Source organism: Opisthocomus hoazin, chromosome Z, assembly GCF_030867145.1.
Source record: "Opisthocomus hoazin isolate bOpiHoa1 chromosome Z, bOpiHoa1.hap1, whole genome shotgun sequence".
NCBI lineage: Eukaryota > Metazoa > Chordata > Aves > Opisthocomiformes > Opisthocomidae > Opisthocomus > Opisthocomus hoazin.
The window spans coordinates 36,717,192-36,727,508 of NC_134454.1; the positions used below are offsets into that span (position 1 = coordinate 36,717,192).

Genomic DNA, 10,317 nt, shown 5'->3' on the forward strand with positions numbered 1-10,317 from the left:
TGCATTCCCGGACACACTGACAGGCACACACCACCATCATTCCTGCTTCAGCCTTCCCTATTCCTTTCCTCTTCAGAAACATGGGATTTTGTCACAAGCAGCCACAAAGCCTACCTCCTCCTTACTGGGGCTGTCAGCTGTAGTACATCCCAGCTAAGGGTCTGTAGATGGCCAAGAGGCAAAGTCTCACAATTTTGAAATCTCCCCCTCCTTTTTTCCTCCAGGGCCTACAGAGAAGCACTATTTCTTCTTCCCAAGGAGCTTGTGTCTCTCCTTGTCTCTCTCTCAGTGTTAGGTGCGGTCTTTATAACCCAGTCAGTCCACCTGGACAACCAGAATTCCCAACTACTATCTCCCACCCAGACTATAAATCCTTCCGACAACCTCCTGCCTGGTGGCATCAAGAATTTATTACATCATAAGGAATGACGGAAAAGTGGTGACAGTTCTCAGTAATATGTTTAAACACTTATATATTTCTAAGATATAACCTACCTTTGACTGGGAATTAATTATAAACTTTGATAATCCTGAGAGCTTTTTTTCCAAAATAATTTTAAAAGTCTAAACATTCTTATCTCTTTCAAAGATCTGAACTGTATGCATATAATTTCTCTTCATAGATGTACCACATGACTTCAGTGCAAGAAACTCAGGCTATAAATTAGTTCCTGACATATTCATGGGTTCACAGACATTCATATGTCCCTGAGTCTATCAACAGAATAAACTGCTGTTCTAATAAACTGAAACTGGAGTCACTGGAATCAACTGACCTTCACTGATACCTACCATCAGACAGCCATAACAGCAAACATCCACAAAGAGTAAGAATCATTCCTGAAAAAAGTGTTTTAAACACACAGCCCGCTACCACCACTCAAAATCTAATGTGCTTTATTATCCACTACTGTAACAATTTAATGTAGTCCCATGGAGTTAAACAGAGCTTCACTAATTAATGCAGCTGAAGAACTTCTTTTTTGCTACATTCAAGGAGAGCCACTAACACAACCCATGACTGATGTCTACATTCAAACTGAAAGCAGAAGTTGCAACAGGACCCAAAACAGGGTGAGCTCACATAGTTCAACAAAGAACACTACCGTGCAAATAGTATTCACAGTAAGACAAGACATTGTAATTTATTTTCTAATCACAAGTAAATTTGTATGTTACGACTAGGTACTTTTAGCTGGACATTCCAGGAGAACTCAAACCTCAGGACTGATCAGTATGACACATCCTCAGCAGCCTGCTACTGCTAAGAGGAATACACTGTGTTACAGTAACAGTATGGTGCTAATAAACTGCTGGGTGTAGGCCAACCATAGGAAAATACCAGCGCTGAGGCCCACATGCACCCTGAATGGGAGTCTACTTCACAGCTTGTCACAGAGGAATATAAACCTTTTTGCTTTAAAGGAAACAAAATCCTGAAAAAGCCAAACTGAGCTTTCCCTCAAAAGATCCTCCCTTGTGAAGCTCTTCACGGCCACTGTCTACTGCTGTTCCAGGAGCACTTCACCAAATCACAGGTTGAAATGCAGCTTATGAACGAAGAAATAAGCACCATTTGCTGAAAAATTCATGTTGTTTTCTCAGAAACAAGTGAAGGAAATAATAGGAGGAAAGACTAATCAGAAGTTGGAAGGACAGGATGACTGTCTAAGTAGCTGTCCAGCTCTCAGGGCAGCCTATTTCATTTCTCTAGTGGCATGACTCCCCATATTACACTCTGTCACAACCAAACTATCAGAGAAAGAACTCCAGTGAAATCCCACTCTTCCCTAGAGACTTTGTTTTCGCAGAGCTCGAGGATGGCCTTTGCCCTGCCTCAGTGAATGCCACCCTTATGGCTCTTACAAGTTTTCAACACTGAAGATGTGTATACTTGAAATGATTTGGTGGGGGTGTCCTATTAAGCTCCTATAACCTGAGCTGGTGATCACTGGTTGTTCTTAAGTACTAAACGTGAATATCAGAACAAACGCAATTTCTAGAAGTATAATTTCAAATGTGAAAAATATATTATGATTGCATGTAAGAGTTAAGATGCCTTATCTGCAGTTACACAGAACACGTGATTTTTTTTTATTATTTAAAAGAAACTGCCTTCACCTGAAGAATGGCTTTAAGACATACAACTTTTATTTAAAAAAGGAAACCCGATATATATTTATTAAAAGTAATAATCACAAGCTACTATTGTACATATCCTAGCTAAACAAAAAGCAATAGGACTGTAGAATAATTATTCTTCTTCGTTCTGACCAAAGGACAGACATTTTGCAGTTAATCAAACAAACTCCACAATAAAGTCAGATTTTATACAGACAGATTTTTCTGCTGAATTGAATTCTGTTCACTCCATTCAAATACATTCTAGTTTTATTACTGATAATGACAAAATTTTGCTACTATTTTACTCTTTTTTCTTGCTCTGCAACTTTAATTTTGAGGTTGGCAACTAGCAAGTCATGTTGCTTTCTCCGTAAAACTAAAAACCAATTTTCTCTATGTTCTTTCTTTTTGGGAAATGTCATTGGCCCATCAGATGAAAATTCACATGTCCATTTCCTTCAGACACAATTAGTCTTCTGCAATAAAATCTTTTTAAAAATCACCCTACTTTGACAATGTCATTTACAATCCACTAAGTATGCCATGATCTGGCTTTTTCTTGCAACCCAAAACCAACGGGACTTTCTTGCCTATTATGAAGCGACTGAGAAAAAGATTAGCCGAAGTGCTACTCAACAGTAAGAAGCAGTTTAAAATATTTCCACTTTAAATAAAACACTCATTTCAACACACCTTTATTTATATCTGTATGTATTAAGAGTATTTCTGGAAGATGGGTTAAACTGTTCAGATTTCACAGAAAAGATGTTCACCAAGTATCCACACTGACCTACTACGATTTTCATAATAATCATCAAGCTGAAAACACAAATAGTGTATCCAGTATAACAAGACTTGCCCACAATCTGCTGATACAGATACCTACTTCAAGTTTCAAAGGGAATCAGAAATTAGACTTTAATCAAATAACAACTCTGATCACTATGATTAGAAATAATCTCATGAACTACTGCTTCATAGGATAGTTGCTGAAAGGAACAGGAAAAAAAACTCACAAGATTTACATTTTTTCAACAGAAAATGGGTCACCAAAATGTCATTATACAACACTGATGACAGTTTATCTTCTATGTTTCCTCCCTTTACAGATTTTCATCACGAAGAAACAGAATTGTCCCCAGAATCAAAAGGCTTATGAGATGGCAAGTAACTCAAACATGAGCTCTACTCAGCATATCTCATGGGAATAACATTGATATATCAGCACAGAAAGCATTGATTGTTGTGCTGCATGAACACAAGTCTTGAGCAATGCCTATAAATTTCAAATATTTCAATTTCATTCTTTATGGAGTTATCTCATTTATTTTACTATTTTTCTAAGATAAAAGAGAAGCCACTTCTTGCAGAAAAGAAGAAAAACCTTGGGCTTATGCTTTCAAATTAGCGGGAGAAAGTTCCTGGCTGAAAATACATGAGCTGACAAGATACCGGAAAATAAACAGTTAAACTAGTCACTGTACTAATTAGAAATGAGCAATAATTTGTAAAGATTCATAATTAGACACAGCTTAGCCAAATCAGCTTTATAATGACATAGGGATGTCAATCAGTGACTAATTAGAAATACAATTTTCTTAAATGTCCCGAAAATCTGTAGAAAAAGCAAAGAGAAACTACAGAGAATCAGAATGCATTTAACCTGATGTGTTACAGATCCAGCAGTCGAACAAACTCCTTGACAAAAGGAGAATGCAGCTATACCCATACTCACTATCATATAAATTTACTGAAACTGATCCACTTGTCCCTCCATTTGTCCCTCATCTGGATTTTTAATTATCAGCAACAGCTAGAAGGAAATCTACCTTCTCACAAAGGACAAGCAATGAACCAACAGACGACTGTATACTAAGCCTTCAGAACTCCTTCAGCTTTTATTCCCCGCATTATTCCCTGAGGTTTAGCCAGTCAAAAGGTAAACAAACAAATAAAAAAACCCTAAAACCAGGCAACAATGATACCCGTCCGAATTCTAGAAACCACCACAGGAACAGTCCTACAATCCTCATCAATATCCTCGCCTATAACCACACCCACCCTGCGTTTATGATGTTCAAATGGTCTTAATATAAGACATGTAAAAGCCAGCAACACAGACTTACATTTTTTAACTCAGCACAGAGTCGCTAATATTCCGATCTCCATACCTCCTTACCTTTCTGTGTTGGAGGAAAATGACACGGCTTCAGAACTACGAACGGCAAGTTACTTTGGTCTTTTTTCTTAACGGCAGGGTACCCACATCCACAGTATAAGTTCACAGTGGCATGCCAACATAGTACTAATCACAGTACTTGTGGACAGCTGTCTAAACTAACAAGCTTCCCTAATACTTTGTATTCCTTCACCTCTTGCTGCTACTACGCAGGATAACATTTCCACCTAGAGCCCTTTCACAGAATGCCTGGATTCTAGAACAATAACAAAAAAATCCCTGATCTCTGTTATACTACTAAACCACGCTGTTCATATGTAGCCGATCACACTTTATTTTGTTCAGTCTGTGTAGGTGTTATTCCTACTTTCTCAAGAGGGAATTCAGAGCAGCAAAAACAGTTTTCAGGGATCTTCTGTTTACCTAAAAGGAATAGTATCGCTGCTCAGCTGCACACAGATTAGCTACTGTCAAAATCACTACATTTCAAGTAAAAGAAGTAAGAGGCTGGCACAGTTGGTGAGGAGTCAATCATTTTAAGTGCTGATCTGAAGGAAAAATGCCAAATCACATTTCGAATGGGATATTTACGCATACATAGTAGGCGTAGGCACAGACCGACGTTAGCGGACCCTCCTGCGTGGTCCATTATGTAGCAAAGTAGACCACACCACAGCATCACCTCTACAGGGAAGCACTTCCCAGAAAGGGTGTAGCCCGTAATGGTAGTACTGGTCCTTTGAATGCATACGGCTGGCCATCTCTTTTAATTGTGTGGTTTTCACCGGAAGGCAGAAGATCAGGAAAGTATATCCTTTTCTTCTCCACCTCCTATCAGATTTTTTTTTTTTTTCATGTGGACGTAGCTGTTGCTGTTCCTGAATGATGAGTAAAATGCTATATAACTCTTTTAGGGTATATGCAGCAGTTTCAGGTGAAATCTTCTTGACACACTTTACATTGTAGACCCCCTCAATCCCAGATGCGTCACTGTAGGAAGCGGGGCATGGCTTCAGAACTACTGGGTGTATGATTTACGGGTCATGGCTTACCTCCCTGAACATAACACGAACTAATTTTCACTTCCACTCCCTCAGTGCTGTAGCTCTGCCTGAAATAAAGACTGCATGGCTCATGTTCATGACAAAGGCACAAAAAACCTGTGTGCTTCTTCCCCCCGTCGCCCAGCACTTGGCAAGCATTGCAAGTTCAAATATGATTTATTTTTGAAATGTTCATACGTTTTCCTTTCTAAATGAGAAGGTCTTCTGAAAGAACAGCATTTTGAAACGGCAGCATATAATGAGAAAGCACTGCAGTTCTCTACTTGGCAAGGAAAGCTATAGGGGAAAAATGCTTAAGAATATTTGATGTTTACTCCAGCAGCTCTGGGACAGGGCTTGCAAAACCCTGCAATTTAGACTCGAGAGACTGGAGAAATTATATAACGGCAGGTGATTTTCTTGCCTTTGTTTTTCTTCCAGGTGTGTTCAGGAGCACCTGCGTGTACTTCGAGCCACTCCTTCAAACCGCAGGTATCCAGAATTGGCTTTGCAGCAGGTAAAACAGCGTCTTCGCAGCCCCCCCCCCCCGTCCCCCAGCACCACTTTACAGATGCACGTACTCCAGCGAGCACATCCACCATGGCAGCGGACACAGACGCAGGTGTGGAAGCATCTCTGCGTCGGCGACAGAGGACTACTGTGTTTGTGACACGTAGCTCGGAGCCCCCGTAGGACTCCTGCCCCCCACCACACGACTCCACTCCTGCCCCCCACCACACGACTCCCAGCCCCGGGGGTGAAGCTCTTCCCCAGGGGTGGGGAGGGGGTGGGCACGGCGCCCACCCTCTCCCCCATCTCATGACTGGGGCACCCCGACCTCCCTACCTCGCCGCCGGGCGGGCAGCGCCGTCCGCCGCTCACCCGAGACCCCACGGGGGGGCGGGGGGGGGATGGGACGGGACACACGGGGGACGAGGCCGGCCCGGAGGACGGCGGTGGGGGGTCCGCTGCGCCCCGTCCCACCGCCTCTCGCCCCCCGCGGGGGGGGCGCAGCCCCCGCGCTGCGGTGTCCTCTCCCCCTCCCCCGCCGCCCCCCCCGAAAGTTCCTGTGCCCCGACGGGCGGGCTCTCCGCGACCGCCACCCCCGACGGCATCGGGGGGTTCCCCGGTCGCTTACCTGCGGCTGCCTGGGTGCTCCCTCACGGCGAGCGGCGGCGGGGCGCGCCGCAGCCGGGGCTGCCTCTGCCGCCACCTTCACAGCCCCCTCCCGAGATGAGCGACGCGCGGGGCGGCGGCGGGGAGCAGCCGGGGAGCCGTGACATTTAACCGGGCCTGAGCGGGGTCGCGCCGGCCCCGCGGCGCAGGCGGGGGTGCCTCTCCTCCCCGGCGGGCTGGCCGGCCGGTTACCGCCTTCCTCTCCGCGGGCAGGTTGAGGCGGAGGGCGAAGCCCAGTCCATCCCCGGAGACCCAGCCGCAGCGCGCTGCCTGAGCCGCCGCCGACTCCTCTTCTATTCTCTCCTCTCCTCCCGCCTGACAGTCGCCGCTGCCCCTTCCCTGCGGCGGGGGGTGGGCGGGGGGGGCGCGGCAGCCGCAGACGGGCGGCGGGGGCGAGGGCTGGCTGCCCCTCGGCGGGGCCCGGCACCAGGGGGACGGCAGCGGGGCGCGGTGGCGGGCGAGGCGGCAGCGCCGGCAGCGCGGGGAGGCAGCGCCAGCTCGAGGTAAGGGCGGGCGGGCGGACGGGCGGGGGAGGGAGGGAGGGGAGGCGGGGGGGCCGTCTCTGTCAGAGGGGGAGCGGCTCCTTCCGCGCGGCGGCTTCTTGAACACCGGCGAGTCCCGCCGAGGCGGCGGCACCTCGGGGAGGCCGAGCCCGGTGCGCGGAGGGGCGGGCGTCCAAGCCCCCCCCACCGCGGTCGCTGGCGGGCTGCGGCCAGGCGCCCCCGGCCCCGGCGGCCGTTCCCCGCGGGCAGGCGGCCGGCCGGCCGTTAGCACTCCCCCGCTGTGAGGCGAGGAAGGGGAGGGGGGAGGGCCCCCCCAGGGCCCCCCCAGGGCCCCCCCACCGCCTCCCCTGCGCGGGCGGCGGCGCGGTCGATCCCGTTGTTCCACCCCTGCTCCCGCCTCGCCGCTTCCCGGGGAGGCCGGGGCGGCTCCGCGGCGCGCAGGTCGGAGCTGCCCCGCGCCTCCGTGGGGTGCCGCTGTTTTTGGGGGGTGTCTCCCCCGGGAGCGGGGGGGCGCGGGGAGGAGGGGGAGACTTGCGCGGCGGGGCGGCCATTTCCAGGGCGGCGCGGCGGGGAGAGCCGCGGGTTCGCGGCCGGCGGGGCATAGCGGCCCGCGCCGGGACCGTCCCGGTCGCCGCCCGACGGTCCCGCTCGGGACAGCGCCGGGCGCGCTCGGGGAGGGGGCGGCCGGGCGTCGTCTCTTCGGCGAGGCCCCGGCGGGCGAGGGCCGGGGCCCGGCGCGGCTCGGCGGTGACTGCGAGGCAGTGACCATCGTCTTCGGCCTTGCGCTCCGCAGGTGGCCACGTCCGAGGTCTCCCCGCGGCCGCGCTGCGGAGGGGACGTTGGCGTGAGGGCTTCTTCGGCCGCCGGCGTGGCTGGCGCTTGGCGCTGGGAGAGCTGCTGCTGCTCTGGTTCCGCCCCCCCCCCCCCCCCCCCCCCGTATTTGCAGAAGTCAGTGCTGCGTGGTTTCTGGAGCTGGGTTCCCCGCTTTTTTGTACTCTGAACACTTCAAAAGAGTTGCGTTTAATAACATTTTTCAGTTGAGGTCGTGGAGTGTAGGGTTTGTATCGAGTAATTCAGGAGCAGGAATGCGAGTTCCTTAAGATGGTTCTAAGAATGATCATTTCTTTCTTTTTTTTTTTTTTTAACCATCGGCAAATTGCATCCCTGCCCATACAAAACTGGCTGCAGTCCTCAGAATCCTGTGCGTTATAAAACTGATGAAAAACTGGCACATATAAGGTATTTCTTTTGCCAGTAGTAGCACTGATGTGAAAGTTACAAATAATTGAATGATAACTGTGAGTTGCTCGGTTGCTTGGCACTCTTCCTTCTCTTTCGCACATATACAAATGTGCATATACACAGTTTGCATAGCTTTGTGCTAACATAGCAGGGTAGGAGGTAAATGAAAATACACATAACCACATTCTTCAAAACCCATGCACAAGTTTTGTTGACAGTGGAAGACTTAGAATAAAGCAAGCTAACACAAATGAAACACAGTTCTTTGGTCTTTTACTACCAAAGTTTTGTCTAAGGTTTTTTTTCTCAAGAGGCATCACAAGCAGTAGCCCTGGTAGCTATACTTCAAAAATAAGAAAACTGTTGTCTTTACAGCAGAAGCTTTTCCCTTCAACTTGTGTAGTCAGCTTTTGTATTCGTTTCAGTGCTAGCAAGACTTCCTTTTTTGTTTTGTCTCCACCTCTGGCATAAGCAACCGGAATAAGGATGCTAATACCAAAGAAGAGCAACAAGCTACCTTTAACCACTGATAAATATGAAGATAAAGAGCAGTATCTTGACCTTGGCTCTGTTTCTGGCAGTGCTGTGATACATGTAATGCACTCATCAATAAAAGAAAGCACTGCTAATCCAGAATTACGTGCCATGCGGCTTATCCACACAGGAGAGCTGTGGCTTATTATGTGGAATATCTCAGAATTGAAGAGAAACGTTAGGAAGGAATAACCCATAATAAAATAACTGACAGTTTCTGTGAAGTCTGGAGAAGAACCGGCAATAAGCGATACCTGGTAAAACTATTTACATGAAATAAACTCCCTGTTATAAACCTATTGTTGGATTCAAAAGCAATTGACTCATTGACTTTTTCAAGTGAACCCATTTTTAGAAAACGCTGACCACATGGTGCATGATTCCTCCAAGTAGTCTCAAATTGAGTACCCAAAGCTGTTTTTTACTACTGGGACACACCTGTTGAGCTGTAGTTAGTTTAAAAAAAAAAATTCAGAAAGCATTGCTGTGGTTTCTGTCAAGTGCTAGTAATACAAAGAGATCACTGTTCTGAGGAAATTACACTGATGTTTTCATACCCGGTGGAAATTTTAGATTGCATGTAGAAGTATCTGAAATTTGCCAGTTAAGTGTAATTTTTCTGAAGGTTTGTAAACAGCAAGATAAAGTACTCTGTCTACTCCAAGAAGTGTACTGACAACAAGATAAATGGGAGTCTCTCCTGGATACTGCCACCTCGTGAGTGTTCTCTAAGTGGAAGATAAAGCAGGATAGCTATATAGAGACTGAATTACTGCAGGCTAAAAATAGAAACAGGAAAGTACTAAGGCTATCACTCTACCCATTGGGCTTGATTTTAAAGTAAGGAGATGCTGAGATGAAATTTAAAAAATAAATCTCTTAAACTTTGCATAGGAGACAAACTCAAGGAGAGCCGATCACCAAAGGAAACTTCGTCAAACAATCAAGCAACAGAAAACCTTGAAAACTCTCCTGCATCTTGTCAGTCAAATCTCAGTTGTGATGACCCGTTCAATGCGTTCTAAGTATTTTCTGAATCACAAGGGGAGCTTCTGCAGTAGGATACTGCACCTTACTGCAGCTTGAGAAGTTCGCTATTTGCTTTCAGTTGTAGGTATTTGGCTTTCAGAAGAGCTGGAACAACAACTCTGATTGAGAAGCCGAATGTTTCCGTAGTGCTGGCCATTCACTCAGGTCTCTGTATAAAAATCGAAGCTGATAAGACTCTTTTTTTTTTTTCCCCCCTCTGGGGAATTATGTGCATAACGCAATCTAAAAGCATTTTTAGAAGACCCCATTAGCTCTTTAATTGGAAAGGGTCTTTGAAAGGGTGTTGTACTTCCTTTTTGCCCTAAGTTCTGGAAAAGGAATGAAAAAGAAGATTACAACTATACTTCCTTTGCAATTAACTCTGAAAATGTAGTTCCTATAGAAACAAGAATGATTATGCATTTACCTTCAGCTGTAAGTAAAGATTTCAGTGCGTCTTTAAAACAAATGAAATTAAATAATCTTC

General features: G+C 46.8%; 1 protein-coding gene across 2 annotated transcripts in view; it reads right to left on the reverse strand.

The window, feature by feature from the left end:
• The window catches only part of LINGO2 (leucine rich repeat and Ig domain containing 2), a 579,240-nt gene extending 572,362 nt beyond the window's left edge, over positions 1-6,878 (reverse strand). For both annotated transcript variants that reach the window (XM_075410839.1, XM_075410838.1), the window contains exon 1: positions 6,485-6,878. The gene's annotated coding sequence lies outside the window, so the exon portion shown is untranslated. The remainder of the gene's footprint in view (positions 1-6,484) is intronic.
• Positions 6,879-10,317: the final 3,439 nt, after the last annotated feature.